Genomic DNA, 14,598 nt, shown 5'->3' with positions numbered 1-14,598 from the left:
AACAATATTGTTTATATGAGGGTACTTTAAAACATTTGTGGAACACAAAAGGTAAGTTTATTTTGGTGAAAAAAATTGTGAAATCCATGAATATAAGGGGTCTTCAAAAGGTTTATGAAAAGTTCATATTGTGAAAAAACACAAGGATTTAAAAATTCTTTTTGCACCAAGATCTTCTTTTTTCTAATTTTTTGAAGTATGTTAGTGAGTCATCTTTTCCCTTATATTGCACACACTTTTGCCTCTTTTTGTTTTTTACAGGTTATGGATTAATTTTGGAAGACTAGAATGATTATTGTTTTTCCAGAGAAGACGTTATGACTTCTCTGAAAAAGAACCTGACCCTGTAGCACTGATGACTGTGCTGCTAAGCCATGAGGCTTCCTTACAGCCCAGGATGGCTACTCTGGTTCCTGAGAATCCTGGAAGTGGGATGAGGGCTGGAGAGGAAGGCCAGTGCTGGGGGCCTCTCCCTCCTCTCACTGCCTGTTATGAGGTTGAGATTTGGACATCCAAAGCCTTGGGTAATTGGGTTCAGGTGCAAGGAACATTTTTCTCAGTGTGTGTTTGCACAGAATGGCAATATCAATATGCCAGCCAAAAAGTGGTGATAGCCAGAATTGGCTTCCTTATGCTTTGGCTGGGTAGAAAGGTTGGGCCCCAAGAACAAGGGAAGAGCCCATGGGGAAAGGCTCTGACTGTTCTGTCTGGGGGCACTGCCATGCTGCTTTTGAAGTCTGTATCCTTTGCCAACAAAATTAGGACTTTTTATAGTTGAGTGGGGGTGTGAATGTGTGGTGGCTGTTCACAGTGCCGTTTCCTAAGATACAATCTTACACCAAGGACTGGGAGTGGATGGAGTGCTTAGTTCAGTAAGACTGAATTTCTGATGTCCATCCTTGTGTTATCCTGTCATATTTTATTTTTTATGCTCTAACTAACTCATTATGGGTACAGATTCACCTGCAGTGCTATGTCCTGTTACGTCTTATTCATGTCCACAACATCATACTGAGGCATATTACATCTTTAAGCTTATCACCTTTACTTGAGGCATTCTCGATGTTCAATCACCTGCACACCTGTGAAGTGGACAAGTTAATATGTGGCATATAGGCGTCACCCAGGAAGCATTTCACAGTCAAAATCATGTCCATCAGTCCCAGAGGTTCTCTTGTGTTTGCTTGTAACTCCGCCTACCACTTCTCTGACCCTCTAAGGATCTTCTTTCTGTTGTTGTAAATTTGTTTTCATCTTTTGGAATTTAACGTCAGCGGAATCAGGAAGTATGCACTATTTTTGGTATAGTTTCATTTCTTTTTTTTTTCTAAAAGATTATTTATTTATTTGAAAGAGTTACAGACAGTGAGAAGGTAAGACAGAGAGAAAGGTCCTCTGTCTGCTGGTTCACTCCCCAAATGGCCACAATGGCCAGAGCTGTGCCGATCCGAAGCCAGGAGGCAGGAGCTTCCTCAGGTCTCCCACATGGGTGCAGGGGCCCAAGGACTTGGGCCATCCTCCATTGCCTTCTCAGGCCACAGCAGAAAGTTGGGTCAGAAGTGGAGCAGCTGAGACTTGAACTGGCACCTATATGGGATGCTGGCACTGCAGGTGGAGGATTAACCTACTGTACCACAGCACCAGCCCCTGATATGGTTTCTTTCATCTACTCTAATCAGTATGATTTTCTCCATTTTTATTCTTGAGTACCATCACATCATGTGGACAGATAGCGGTTTCTTTATGCGATTGCACATTTGTGTTACTTCAGTTGTTGCCTACCTCAAACAAAGCTACTATTCATATTAACACACAAGTCTTTGTGTGGACATAAGCTTTTATTTCTCTTGGGCGAATGCCTTAAAGTGGAATGGTAGGTATGTGGTTAATTTTTTATGAAACTGGCCACTTATTTTATAAAATATTTGTGCCATTAGATTTCTGCTGTCCTGCCTCCTTGCCAACAATCTTTTACTTTTAGAGCTTCTAATAGGTTATACAGTGGAATCTTACTGGGGTTTTGATTTTCCATTCCCTAATGATTATTGATGTTGAGTTAATGGGTGATCTCTAATGGATATGCACTTACTTATGATCCATGAATCTATTTGGTAAAATACTCCTTCAACTACCTGGCCTATTTACATTGTCTGTATTATCTTCTCTTAATTATTTTAGAGTTCTTTTTGTGTTTTGTTTATAAGTTCTTTATCAGATATATACTTTGCAACTATTTTTTTCCCTATCTGGTTTGTCTTTTAATTTTCTTAATGTCTTTGGAAAAGTAGAAATTCCTAATTTTAAAGAAACCTAATTTATCATTTTTATTTATATTTTGGATTGTAGTTTTTGTTTGTAGGCAAAGAAATCTTTGCCTAACTCAAGGTCACAAACATTTTCTGCATGTTTTTGTTTAGAATTTTTGCAGTTTTGGTTCTACATTTTGGTTTGATAAATTTTGAGTTAATTTTAGTATAAGGTGGGAGGTTTGGGTTTAATCTCTTTCGCTCTCATTTTCCACACACACACGTTCACATGTTCCAATTGTTCTTCATCTTTGTCAGAAATCAGTTAGTTATATATGTATAGGTCTATTTCTAGACTCATTATTATGTTCAGCTGACTTATTCGTCTAATTTTGTTCTCTTATAGTTTAGTTTTTTGGGAGGGTAATCTGTGTCCTTTCTATTTCCATATGAATTTTAGAACAGTTTGTCAATTTCTATTTTTAAATAGCTTGCTGGGATTTTGATTGGAAGTACATTGAATCTATAAATTCACTTAGCACTAATTGACATTTGAAGAATATGGAATATTCCAATCCAAGGCATAGTATTATCTCTCAGTTACTTAGATTTTAATTTTTTTTAGTTTGCAGTGCACAGATTTTATAGATATCTTGCTAAGTTTCTCCAAAAATTTCATTTTTATTATAGTGTATATTGTGTCTTAATTTCAGTTTCCAGTTGATTGTTGCTAAGACATAATAATGCTCTTGATTTTTGTAAACTAACTTTTTATCCCGCAATGCTATTTAACTTACTTATTAATTACAGGTGCTTCTGTGTAGATTCCATAGAATTTCCTACATGAACCATAACATCTCTGGCTAATAAAGACAGAATCTACCTCAAGATGTTGTTAATGTCGTTTTCTTGATCTACTGAACTACCTAGAGCCTCTTGTATACTGGGAAGTGATCTGAAAATAGTTGTTCTCTTCTGCTTTGGTTGCTTTTCATTTCCTTAATTGCCTATTGCATCAGCTGGAAATCTTAGCACTATGGGGAAAGTGGACATCCTTACTTTGTTCCTGATTTTAGACACAGTTCTTTATTTTCAACAAGAATGATAGTACCTGCAGGTTTTTAGTATATTTCCTGCTCATATTGAAAACATTTCTATTCTACTTTGCTGAGAGTTTTATTAGGGTTGAATGCTGATTCTTTTTTTATTTTTAATTTCATTTAAATTTATTTGAGATGTAGAGTTACAGAGAGAGTGAGAGATAGAAAGAAAGGTCTTCCATCTGCTAGTTCACTCCCCAAATGGTCGCAAGGGCTGGAGCTGGGCTGATCTGAAGCCAGGAGCCAAGAGCATCTTCTGGGTCTCCCATGTGAGTGGCAGGGGCCCAAGCACTTGGACCTCCTCTAGTGCTTTCCCAGACCACTAGCAGGGAGCTGGATCAGAAGAGGAGCAGCCAGGACATGAACCAGCATCCATAGAGGATGTTGGTGCTGCGGACAGTTTAGCCTACTATGCCACAGTGCTGGTCCCTGAATGCTGATTCTTGTCAAATGCTTTTTCTGTATGTATTGAGTGATTTTTAAAAGTCTGTTATATCGTGAATAACAGTGATGTCATATATATAGATCTTGTATACTTGGGATAAACTTCATTTGGTCATAACGTGTTTTCTTGTATGCCATTTAAAAAATTCATTAATATGGAAGGCAAGGAATGAACCAGAGAGAGAGAGAGAAAGGGAGATCTTCCATTCACTGGTTTACTCCCCCAGTGGCCACAATAGCCAGGGCTGTGCCACGCTGAAGCCAGGAGCTAGGAACTCTGTGTCTCACATATGAGTGGCAGGATTCCAAGTTCTTGGATCATCTTTTGATGTCTTCCAAGGTGCATCAGTAGGAGGATGGATTGGAAATGGAGCAGCTCAGACTCAAAATAGAATTGAAATGCTGGCACTTCAAGCAGTGGCTTTAACCCACTGTGCCATAGTACCAGCCCCTTTTTGCCTATCATTGTATGTTCTTTGCTTAAATTTTTGTTAATAATTTTGAATATATATTTATTAAGGCTATTGGTCTGCAGCTTTTGTTTTCCTTTTAATATCTCTATGTGGTTTTGAGGTCAAAGTAATGCTGACCTCATAGAAAGTGATAGGCAGTATTTCCTTTAATTTTCTGGAATAGGTTATGCAAAACTGTTATAATTTCTTCTTTGAGATTTTGATAAAATTCATGGAATCATCAGTTCTTGGAATTTTTTTGTGTGTGAAGGATTTTTAATTTTCCTGTATATTGAGTTTCTTTAATAAATATATAGTTTTTCAAAATGCATATTTCTTTTGTGAGCTTTGGTAGTTGTGTCTTTCAAGGACTTTCTCTCGTCTGTTTAGGTCATTGGTTTCCTTGACATTAGCATGTTAAAATATTCTGTTATTATCCCTTTAATGTAGGAGTGTGCAGGGTTTGAGTGATGTCACCATTCCCTATTCTGAAATTGGTGATTTGTGTCTCCTTCCCCTAGGTATTCCCAGGCCAGTATCACCAGAGGATTATCAATTTTATTGACTTTCTTAGGGACACTTGTAGGTTTTTCCTCTATTGTTCTTCAGTATTCATTGATTTCACCTTAAGTTTCATCATTTTATTTCTTTGCTTTTGATTTCTTTTTCTTTTTCTAGTTTTTTTTAACATAAAATTTGTTGTCATTGAATTAAGAACTTTCTTTTTCTAAAAAAAGTCAGCATTTAATGATAAACTACCCCTCAATACTGCTTTAACTGAACCCACAATTTTTTTTTTTTTTTGACAGGCAGAGTGGACAGTGAGAGAGAGACAGAGAGAAAGGTCTTCCTTTGCCATTGGTTCACCCTCCAATGGCCGCCACAGCTGGTGCGCTGCTGCCAGCGCACTGCGCTGATCCTATGGCAGGAGCCAGGTACTTATCCTGGTCTCCCATGGGGTGCAGGGCCCAAGCACTTGGGCCATCCTCCACTGCACTCCCTGGCCACAGCAGAGAGCTGGCCTGGAAGAGGGGCAACCGGGACAGAATCCGGCGCCCTGACCAGGACTAGAACCCGGTGTGCCGGTGCCACAAGGCGGAGGATTAGCCTAGTGAGCCGCAGCGCCAGCCTTGAACCCACAAATTTTTATAAAAATGAATGTTATTGTGTATTTCTAAGGTATACAACATGATATGGGATGCAGTTGATAATGAAAAGGTTGCTCTGGTGAAGCAGATTAAAATATCCATTCTGTCTTGTAGTTACCTGTGTTTTTTGTTTTACTGGCAAGAGCAGTTAAAATCCATTCATTTAGCATGAATCCCCAATACAGGACACTTTTGTTACCTGTAGTCCTGGCTAGGATTTGGATGTAGTTTGAGTGTCTTCACGTATCTTGTCTTGAGGCTTCACGTATTGAAATTCAGTCCCCACTGTACAGTATTAAAAGGGTGGAAACTCAGCCTGACTGTGGTGTCTGGTGGTAAGGCCTGGAGGAGATTGTTGGATTAGTGGAGCTCATTGGGGCAGGGCAGGGATGCGGTCCTGGTGGCTTTACCTGGAGAGGAGGTCGGACACAGAGCTATGTGCTCCCTGTCCCTTGCCCTGTGCTTCCCCAGGTGGCCTTGGGGCTGACTGCAGGAAGACGTCACCAAATATGACCCTTCGACCCTGCACCTCCATCACCTCTTTATCATGTGGCCTGTGTCAGGTATTTCCTTGTCATAATGCGAAGGTGACTGGTATGTCCTTGTGCTGTGCATTAGCTCTCTAGAATTGTCCATCCTGGGTTTTCTGCTTTGTGTCTTTTTTTTTTTTTTTTTTTTGACAGGCAGAGTGGACAATGAGAGAGAAAGACAGAGAGAAAGGTGTTCCTTTTTCCATTGGTTCACCCCACAATGGCCGCTGCTGCCGGCGCACTGCGCTGATCTGAAGCCAGGAGCCAGGTGCTTCTCCTGGTCTCCCATGCAGGTACAGGGCCCAAGGATTTGGGCCATCCCCCACTGCACTGCTGGGCCACAGCAGAGAGCTGGACTGGGAGAGGAGCAACCGTCACTAGAACCCGGAATTTTTTGTTTTGTTTTGTTTTTTCATTTGTTTGTTTGTTTGTTTTTAGCAGTTTTATTTTTAATGTCTTTAGACACCACCATACTGTTTCCTGTAATAGTTATAATTTGAAATACTTTGTTTCCATTGATGTTCAGTTCAAAATGATAATTTCCCATTTTGATTCCTTGTTTGATTCATGAGTCATTTAAAAAGCACAATTCAGAGAGAGAACTAAATGAAAATGAGCAAAAAAATGCTTCCCTTTGCTATGAGCTACCAATGTGACCTCAACCAGATTACCATATGCTCTCACAAGCTGTGTGCATGGCTCTGGCACATCCTTGTTTCTCCTTCATGTCTCTGCTCAGAGACCTTTTTGAGAATCATCTCCACTCTATTTGCCCTGGTGAACTTTGGAATCATGTCATCAAGTTCCCCTCAAAACCAGTCAGTTTTATAAGAATAAAATTAAGCCCATGCCTTATTCAAATACTTAAGACAGTATGTATTAAGCTTCTGTATTTCAAGAATGTTTTTTTAAATTTGAGCAATGTCTTAGAGTTATTTTTTCATATAATTTTTTATGTTTGTCTTCCTAGGGTATTTATAATTTTATTCCTTATATTACTTAAGTAATTTTTAGAAACTATTCATGGATAAGTAAGTAGATTTACATGAACTCACTTTGAGGGATCAATGCTTAGAACATCATTAGGGAACTCATTAGTGTACCATAAATTCAGCATTCACAGCATTTTTTTTTTGTTTTAAGTGTTCTTATTTTTAGTTTCGGATAACAATGCACTGTAGAACCATAATGGATAGCTCTTGTGTACTTTCACCTTCTCCAGTGATAGCATCTCACACAGCCACAGTATGTCCTATGCAAATCATATTGGTGCAACTGAAGTAGACACCCTTTTGGGATTCACAATCAGTATTCCTTTAAAAAATGAAATATGGGGCCCAGTGCTGTGGCACAGCAGGTTAAGCTGCAGCCTATGATGCCAGCATCCGATGTGAGCATTAGTTTGAGTCCCAGCTACTTCACTTCTGATCTAGCTCCCTGCTGTTGCACCTGGGAAAGCAGGGGAAGATGGCCCAAGTGCTTGGACCCCTGCTGACCTGCTACCCATGTGGGAGACTCAGAGTTTCTGGCTGTTGGCTTTGGCCTGGCTCAGCCCTGGGCATTGTGGCCATTTGGGAAGTGAACCAACAGATGGAAGGTCTCCCCCTCCCACTTTCTGTCATTCATTCACCCAATCACTCTGCCTTTCTTTAAAAAAATGAAATATAGATGGATGTTTGGCATAGTGGTTATATACTGAATTCCTGGGTTCAATAGCCAACTCTGACTCCTGACTTCAGCTTCCTGCCAATGCATACCCTGGGAGGCAGCATTGGTTCCAGACTCCTGGTCATTGGAAACATTTGGGGAGTGAACTCACAGATTGGAGCTCTCTCTGTCTCTCAAATAAATAAATACCTAGAGAATAGAGTGAACTGGAAATAACATAACAGGAGGCCACATGAGGGGTGTTTGGCATGCTATGCTTATCACAACAGTTTAGAACTACTTGAGATGGCTGCATCCCATATTAGGCTGGGGTCAAGTCCTGGCTCTGCCCTTGATTCCAGTTTTGTACTGATTTGCACACTGAGAGGCAGCAAGTGATGGCTCAAGTGTTTTGAGTCCTTGCCACCCATGGGAGATAGAATTCTGGCTTCTGTCCAGCCTAGCTCCAATTTTGGAGGGCATTTGGAGAGTGAACCAATGGATAGGAGCTCTGTTTTTTTGCCTTTCAAATAAAATGAAAATAAACCAATTAATAAAAATTGTGAAAAGAAGACTTTATGAGTAATATGGGTATTAGGTATGTTTTATGAAAGCTTTTTTTCACTCTTGCTGGGTAAGGATATAAAATGTCAGGTCTGTGCCCAAAAAGCTCAAAAAATATTGTGCTGGACCTTTATCAATTGTAATAAACTTCCCCAGTGTCTGCATAGATTTAGAATGAGGGCACATCTTTGCCTTTGGAAAGGAATCAAAAATAGGACTCTTTGTTATTTAAAAGGCACGAACCCTCAGGAAGGGGGGAAGTCACTTCCTGGCCACAAACCCCTGCATCATGTCACATGCCTCACCAAGTATTATTTAGATGTCAAGTTTCACTGTAACAGTGTTTTCTGCTCCAAATGTTTTATACGCTGGGCAATTAGGATAATTATTTCAGAATATATTAATTTCAGAATTGGAGTATCAGTGAGGCAATTTCAACAGAGAATTGGGTACCTGGCCATTGTTGGGCAGGTCTTTCTGATTCTGAAATTCACATTTTTGCATTTAACCATGGTGTGATGGAACTGATGCCTTCTCTGCTTTCCATGTGTGAGGATTAAAGGATAAATAGTCCTTGATTCACCCTTCTTGTGGCTCCTAGTGGGGAATGTGTTTCTTAGTTATGAAATACTGGCACTCTGTATTACTATGGGCATGCTAAAAGGATTTGGGTGGAGCATGGTGTAGGGCATCTGGGGAGAACATGTGGTGACCTCACGGGCAGCCAAGTGGCCCCTGTCCTGAGACTTGAAGGCCATGGAGGGATGCTCGATGGATGAGATGTGGAAGGCAAACTGACAAGGAGAGAACTGTGTGATACACACAGCAACCAGAGGTGGTGGTGTGGGAAAATACGAGGACACAGATTTTCCTTCTCTTCTTTGGTGCATTTTTGGGTAGGATGGGGAAATATTTGAAGAAAACACATAATTCTTGCAGAGGCAAAATGTAAGAAAGCCCTGGAGATCAGAAGAGAAGGTGGGCTGAGGGAGGGACTGCCCTTTGAGGCCTCTTAACAGAGCTCTGTAATTCACACTGGGCAGGAACAAAGGCAGATCCAGGGGTGCAGAGAACCCATAAGCCTCAAAAATCTGAAAAGCAAATCAACTCATCATCATCAGGTACTTAATTGGGCGCCTGCCAAGTCCGCACACAGAGTTCTGTTCCTCATGGCAGAAATACCTGCCACTGAGTTTGCATTCACTCTGCTGCCTCAGTCAGTTGTTTCACAGCCAGCATAAATCAATAGCAACCACCCGGGGCACAGTGATTGTTGGAGATTCAGCTCACAATGAAGGCAGAACAAACCCCAAACCACAGGCATACCCACTGCCTGGACCCACAGGCATTGCTGAGGCCTGGGGAGCCAGGGAGCCATTCCAGCCCTCTGAGAGGGCCTGGGTTTGGAATAATAAATAGTTATTCACTGTTTAATCCTTCACCACCTGTATCATCTGAAAACCTCAGGCAGTAAAAGGCAGCTTGTTTGGGGCTGGCGTGGGAGGAATTCCAATGAAGCCCAATGCCCAGATCTGTCCCCATTGCTGCACTGTCTATGTGCACCCAGAGCACAGAGTATGTGGATCTAATGATCTGCCAGCTGACAGAGGGGCCCAGCCAGACACCATCTGACTATGGTGGCCACTAGAGAGCCTCTTCCTCTTCACCCTCTCCTGGAACCCAACCCTCCTCAAACATGGGATTAGAAGTTTTTGTAAAGAAACACCAAAGACTTTGATTCTAGAGAGTATTGTTTTTACAGAATTGCTGGAGGAGAGCTTGCAAATGCATAGGATCTAAAAATACTAGACAAATCCTCTTTTGGCAATGTCTTTGGGGAAATAGTGTCCCCTGCCCCCAGATGCTGGTGGTAGGTTGAGGACCTGGGAGAAGGAGCGCAGAGCTAGAGGTGACCAGCAGCTTCTACTAGCCCTCAGTCACCAGGACTCCAGCACTGGAGGGTTTAACACTTCGCCCCTGGGAAGTTGACCCCGGCTAAGGCAGTACTGAGGAGAGGTTTCCCTGCACAGCGCCTGAGGCTGCAGATGGGTACCTGGGAGCACACAGAGCATCACTGAACAGGAGCCTGCCCCTGCAGCATCTGGGAGAAGGAATGGTAGGGCCAAGTCAGAGAAATTGAAGGCTTCGGTGAGTCCCTCATCTCTGTTTGGTAATGTGCTCTTAGATCTCACTACCCAATCTTGAGTTGTTGTCATTTCCCTCTCCAAGGGTCAGCCCCATAAAGTGACTTAATTGATTCTTTGCTTTGTCCTGTCTGGAGAGCCATTCCTCTAAAATGAATTTTAATTTTTTTTTGAGAGGCAAGGAGAGACAGAGGGAGAAAGACATCAGTCCTGTCTGCTGATTCACTCCCCAAATGCCTAAAACAGGCATTACTGGGTGGAAGCTGGGAGCTGGAACTCCATCCAGGTCTCTCACCTGAGTAACAGGGACCCAACTACTTGTGCCACCTTGAGGCTTTCTAGGATGCTCGTTAGCAGGAAGCTGAAATCAGGAGCAGAGCTCAGACTCAAACCCTGGTACCGCAGGGTGGGATGTGGGCCTCTTGACTGATGCCTCAACCACCAGGCTACCTGTCCTTCACTATGAGTGGAGAATCTTAATATAGTCTGGGGTGAGGGTTTCTTCATGAATAGCACAAATCTTTTTTTTTATAGCACAAATAGTAGAGTCTGGGATCTTCAAAACCTTGGGTTTTGAAATCCATAAGCCTCTGTTTAGAGGCTTTAATTTGGTATCACTTTTCTCAATGAAGCAATGATGCCGCTGATTGAAGGCCATGGAAAGTGTAAGGAGTGCAAATACCTGGGGAGAAAATTTCTCCAAATACATCCACGACACTTATTTGACAGAAAGTAAGCTTCTATCTGCTTGGATTCCCTCAAGCTAATTACAGTGTTTTAAAATTCCTTGTAATAAGACATGAAAAAAGAAATGAGATGTAAATAGTAAAATAAAACAATTGATGATTTTCTGGTTACATGGGTACTTAGAAAATCTAAAGCAATCAATTCAAGCACTATTATTGTAGTCCAAAATGTAGAACAGTGGCATGATAAAAATAATATATCTGTGTATATAAAAATCAGTATGCACAGTTGTGATTGTAGTGACCTCAAAATTTTTAGTCCTCCATTTTACAGAATATCCTATCATAAACTTGTTTCTCTGTTGTAGGGTGTTCTAAATACTATCTTCACAGTTGATGGTTTTTTTTTCAATAGAATTCTTAAAATCAATGGTTTTTTTCACTCCAACCATGATCGATGAGATGTGAAAAACAAAAAAATAAAGTCCGTCCATGGTAACAGATAACATGATGATTTACTGTCTCTAACTGAGGGTTTTGGGCCCTCATTTTTCCTGTCATCTATCATATGGCGTACATAATATTGTCATCCTTATTTTCCTAAAAAGAATATTTACTATCAAAGACGTAAAAGAATCTTGACTAAATTTCCATGCGACCACCATCATGCAGTCAACACAGCAGAATCTAATAGATACCTACACTTTGAAAGCAAACAAAGAACAAACTTCTGTATAGTAGAACATAACAAAATCAAGAGGAAAATGACTTGTTTGTGTCAAGTCTAACAAGGAGAAAAGATGAAGAGCTTATTCAAATGCACATGCACTCTCAAGAATGCAGTGTTTTACTGTGTGAGGGATGTGAACAAAAAAGAGCATCTACAATTAGCCAAGGATTGATTGGAAGGTGTCCATCATTTTTAGTATTCAAAGAATCGCTAATGTGCGCTACCTTTAGAAGTCATTTTGTAGATGCTAAGCAAAGTGAAAAATTATGATAATGGAACTTGAAGTTGGCTGGTATATGGTCCTATTGACATGATTATTCATGACTGGTAAGGCTTGAAATGGGAAGAACTCCTTTCAACAACGTTGTGGAAATATTTAGTGAGAGACATAAAGGTCTTCACATTTTTCTTGACCCAACAGTTTCAAACTCTATGAATTTATGGCAGTTTTTTTCCAGGATAAAAACTCCACATTTGCACAGATAAGTTTGTTGCAGCAAAAGAAGGGTGTGGTTAGTTAGTGTGTGCACTGACAGGTCTGCTCTTGAACTTGCTCATTGACAGGTCTCTTAACTACCTGGTGACCTTGGGCAAATGATGTGACTAAACTGTGTCCCAGTTTCTTCATGTGGATAACATGATGGGGCCTAAATTGAGAATTGTGGTGAGGATCAAATGAGTTAACAAATAGAGAGTAACTTAAAAACGTGTGGAACATTGTAAGCACTCTCTATAACAATGATTACAACAAGAATGTTTTTAAGAGATCAACTTAACTACTCAACAGTAGGAGAATTGTTTAAACATTATATTACTCTGACATGATGCCGCTTCATAAAACCATTAATATGGTATTTTAATGACTCTAAGACAGAAAAACAAGGTTATGGTAGATTATTGAGCATAATGAAGGGCAAAAATTTCAAAGGTTCCTAAGGTTACAACCATGGAAAATATGCATGAAGGAGGGAAGAGGAAAAGTATCTGTTAGTGTAGGGTAGTTGGATCTGGGTAGTTTGCAGAGAAGTTCCTTTCTTCTTGTGTCACCTTTTTTAATTTTAAAAAAGTAAGCTATGCCATAATGAAACCAATTCCAATTCCTTCTTTTTTTTTTTTTTAACAGGAAGAGTTAGTGAGAGAGAGAGAGAGACAGAAAGGTCTTCCTTCCATTGGTTCACCCCCAAAATGGCTGCTACGGCTGGCATGCTGCGCCAATCCGAAACCAGGAGCCACTTTCTTCTTCCTAGTCTCCCATGCAGGTGCAGGGCCCAAGCACTTGGCCATCCTCCACTGCCTTCCCAGGCCACAGCAGAGAGCTGGACTGGAAGAGGAGCAACCGGGACAGAATCTGGCGCCCCAACCGGGACTAGAACCCTGGGTGCCAGTGCTGCAGGTGGAGGATTAGCCAAGTGAGCTGGGGTGCTGGCCACCAATTCCTTCTAAACACTGCCTTTGGTTTTGGCTACTCTGGTGTGCTAAATTGAGAACTGGGGATGAGGTCATTCGTGGAACCTCAGGGGGTGCAGATGCCAGACTCAGCAGCAATAGCAGGGGGTGCACATTGGCATGTCCTCCAAGCCCCAGTCCATTCAGTAAGTGGCTCCAGCCCAATCTGCATGGCTCTGGCCCCTGCTGTGGGAGGCAGGTGATCCCTTCCAGCCAGACAATCTCTGTAAGTGAGATTCTTTGTTCCATTTTTTTCTGTTGTTTTCTTTTTTTATTAAAGATTATGATGACTTTTTTTAAAAAAAAAAACATTGATTTACATTATACATAATATACACTATTAAGGTGTAATTGGCCCACAAAAATCTGCCCATACTGAATGTGCAGAAGCTGGTGAGTTTAGAAAGATGCCCATGACTGCTACTACTACTTCATCAAGGTAATAACCTTGTCCATCACTTCTGAAAGTTTCCTCCTGTACCACTGCCCCCTTTTATTTGTTTTATTGTGGTAAGGACAAGAGACAGAAATGGGGCATTGTTGTTTAACAGGCATAATGGTTTCAATTTTGCAAGAGGAATAAGTCCTAGAGAGCTTCTGTATGTCATAGTGCCTAGAGTGAATGCACACGTAGCTACTTGAGGGGGACTTGGCTTTATCTGAGAAGATGCTAAGGGCCTCAGCATATGCTGCTGTTAGATGGTCCAGGGCAAACATTTGAACAGCACTTCCTGAGGAAGAATTGAGCAGTGAGGTGACTGAGTTGCTGGGAATCTGGCCAGCTCTTGCCCTTGCAGGGATGAGCCTGTACCAGAATGAGACTAGAAAAGGTGGACTAGTTTATAAGAGTATTTAAGGGGAAGATAAAATCTGGTATATTTATCCAAATGCTGGTGCCTTGGATGGTAATGGTCCTGTACTGGTATGATATTTAGATTCTGGCCTTCCAGAGATACTCGGACTCTAGGCAGAAAGGTGTGGCTTGAGGCCAGATCACTTCTTTGTTTTGCCACTAAGGTGATGTCTGTGCATCATAGCAAATACACTGCAGTGGTGGTCCTTGTGTTTACTGCTTGATGTGTTAGGAACAAGACTCATGGGCCCCACAAGACTGATTGTATTGGCTCATTCATTTTCTTAAGTAATATTTGAGGTCAGCTGTGGGTCAGACACTATTCTAGGCTCTGGGGATATGTTGAGGGCAACAACCAATCCATGCCCTCAGGAAGACAGTGTTCACTCTGTACAGATGGCAATGAATAGGTTGGCAATGGCACATATCATTTCATGTGCCTGAGACTACAAAGAAAAATAAAGCAGGAGAGAATGGAGAGTGACAAGTGTAAGAGGGCCACTTCAGATAGAGTGGGGAAGACTTCAAGGGAGTTACATTTGGTCAATGGGCTAACTGCAAGGAGGAAGTGAGATCTGAGAGCTACATGAAACATAACAGGAAATTTT

General features: G+C 41.2%; 1 long non-coding RNA gene across 7 annotated transcripts in view; it reads left to right on the top strand.

The window, feature by feature from the left end:
• LOC149122128 (uncharacterized) overlaps positions 1–14,598 on the top strand; it is a 153,798-nt gene that overhangs the window by 98,200 nt on the left and 41,000 nt on the right. The window contains exon 5 of one of the 7 annotated variants that reach the window (XR_016221153.1): positions 12,815–12,926. The exons of the other annotated variants lie outside the window; for them this stretch is intronic. This is a non-coding gene — a long non-coding RNA (uncharacterized LOC149122128). Of the gene's footprint in view, positions 1–12,814; positions 12,927–14,598 lie in introns of those variants that run through there. 7 annotated transcript variants of the gene reach the window in all.

The sequence above is a fragment of the Oryctolagus cuniculus genome, chromosome 15 (assembly GCF_051225735.1).
Source record: "Oryctolagus cuniculus isolate XC-2025 breed Fujian yellow rabbit chromosome 15, ASM5122573v1, whole genome shotgun sequence".
Taxonomy (NCBI): Eukaryota; Metazoa; Chordata; class Mammalia; order Lagomorpha; family Leporidae; genus Oryctolagus; species Oryctolagus cuniculus.
This window is presented reverse-complemented; position numbering and strand designations above follow the sequence as displayed.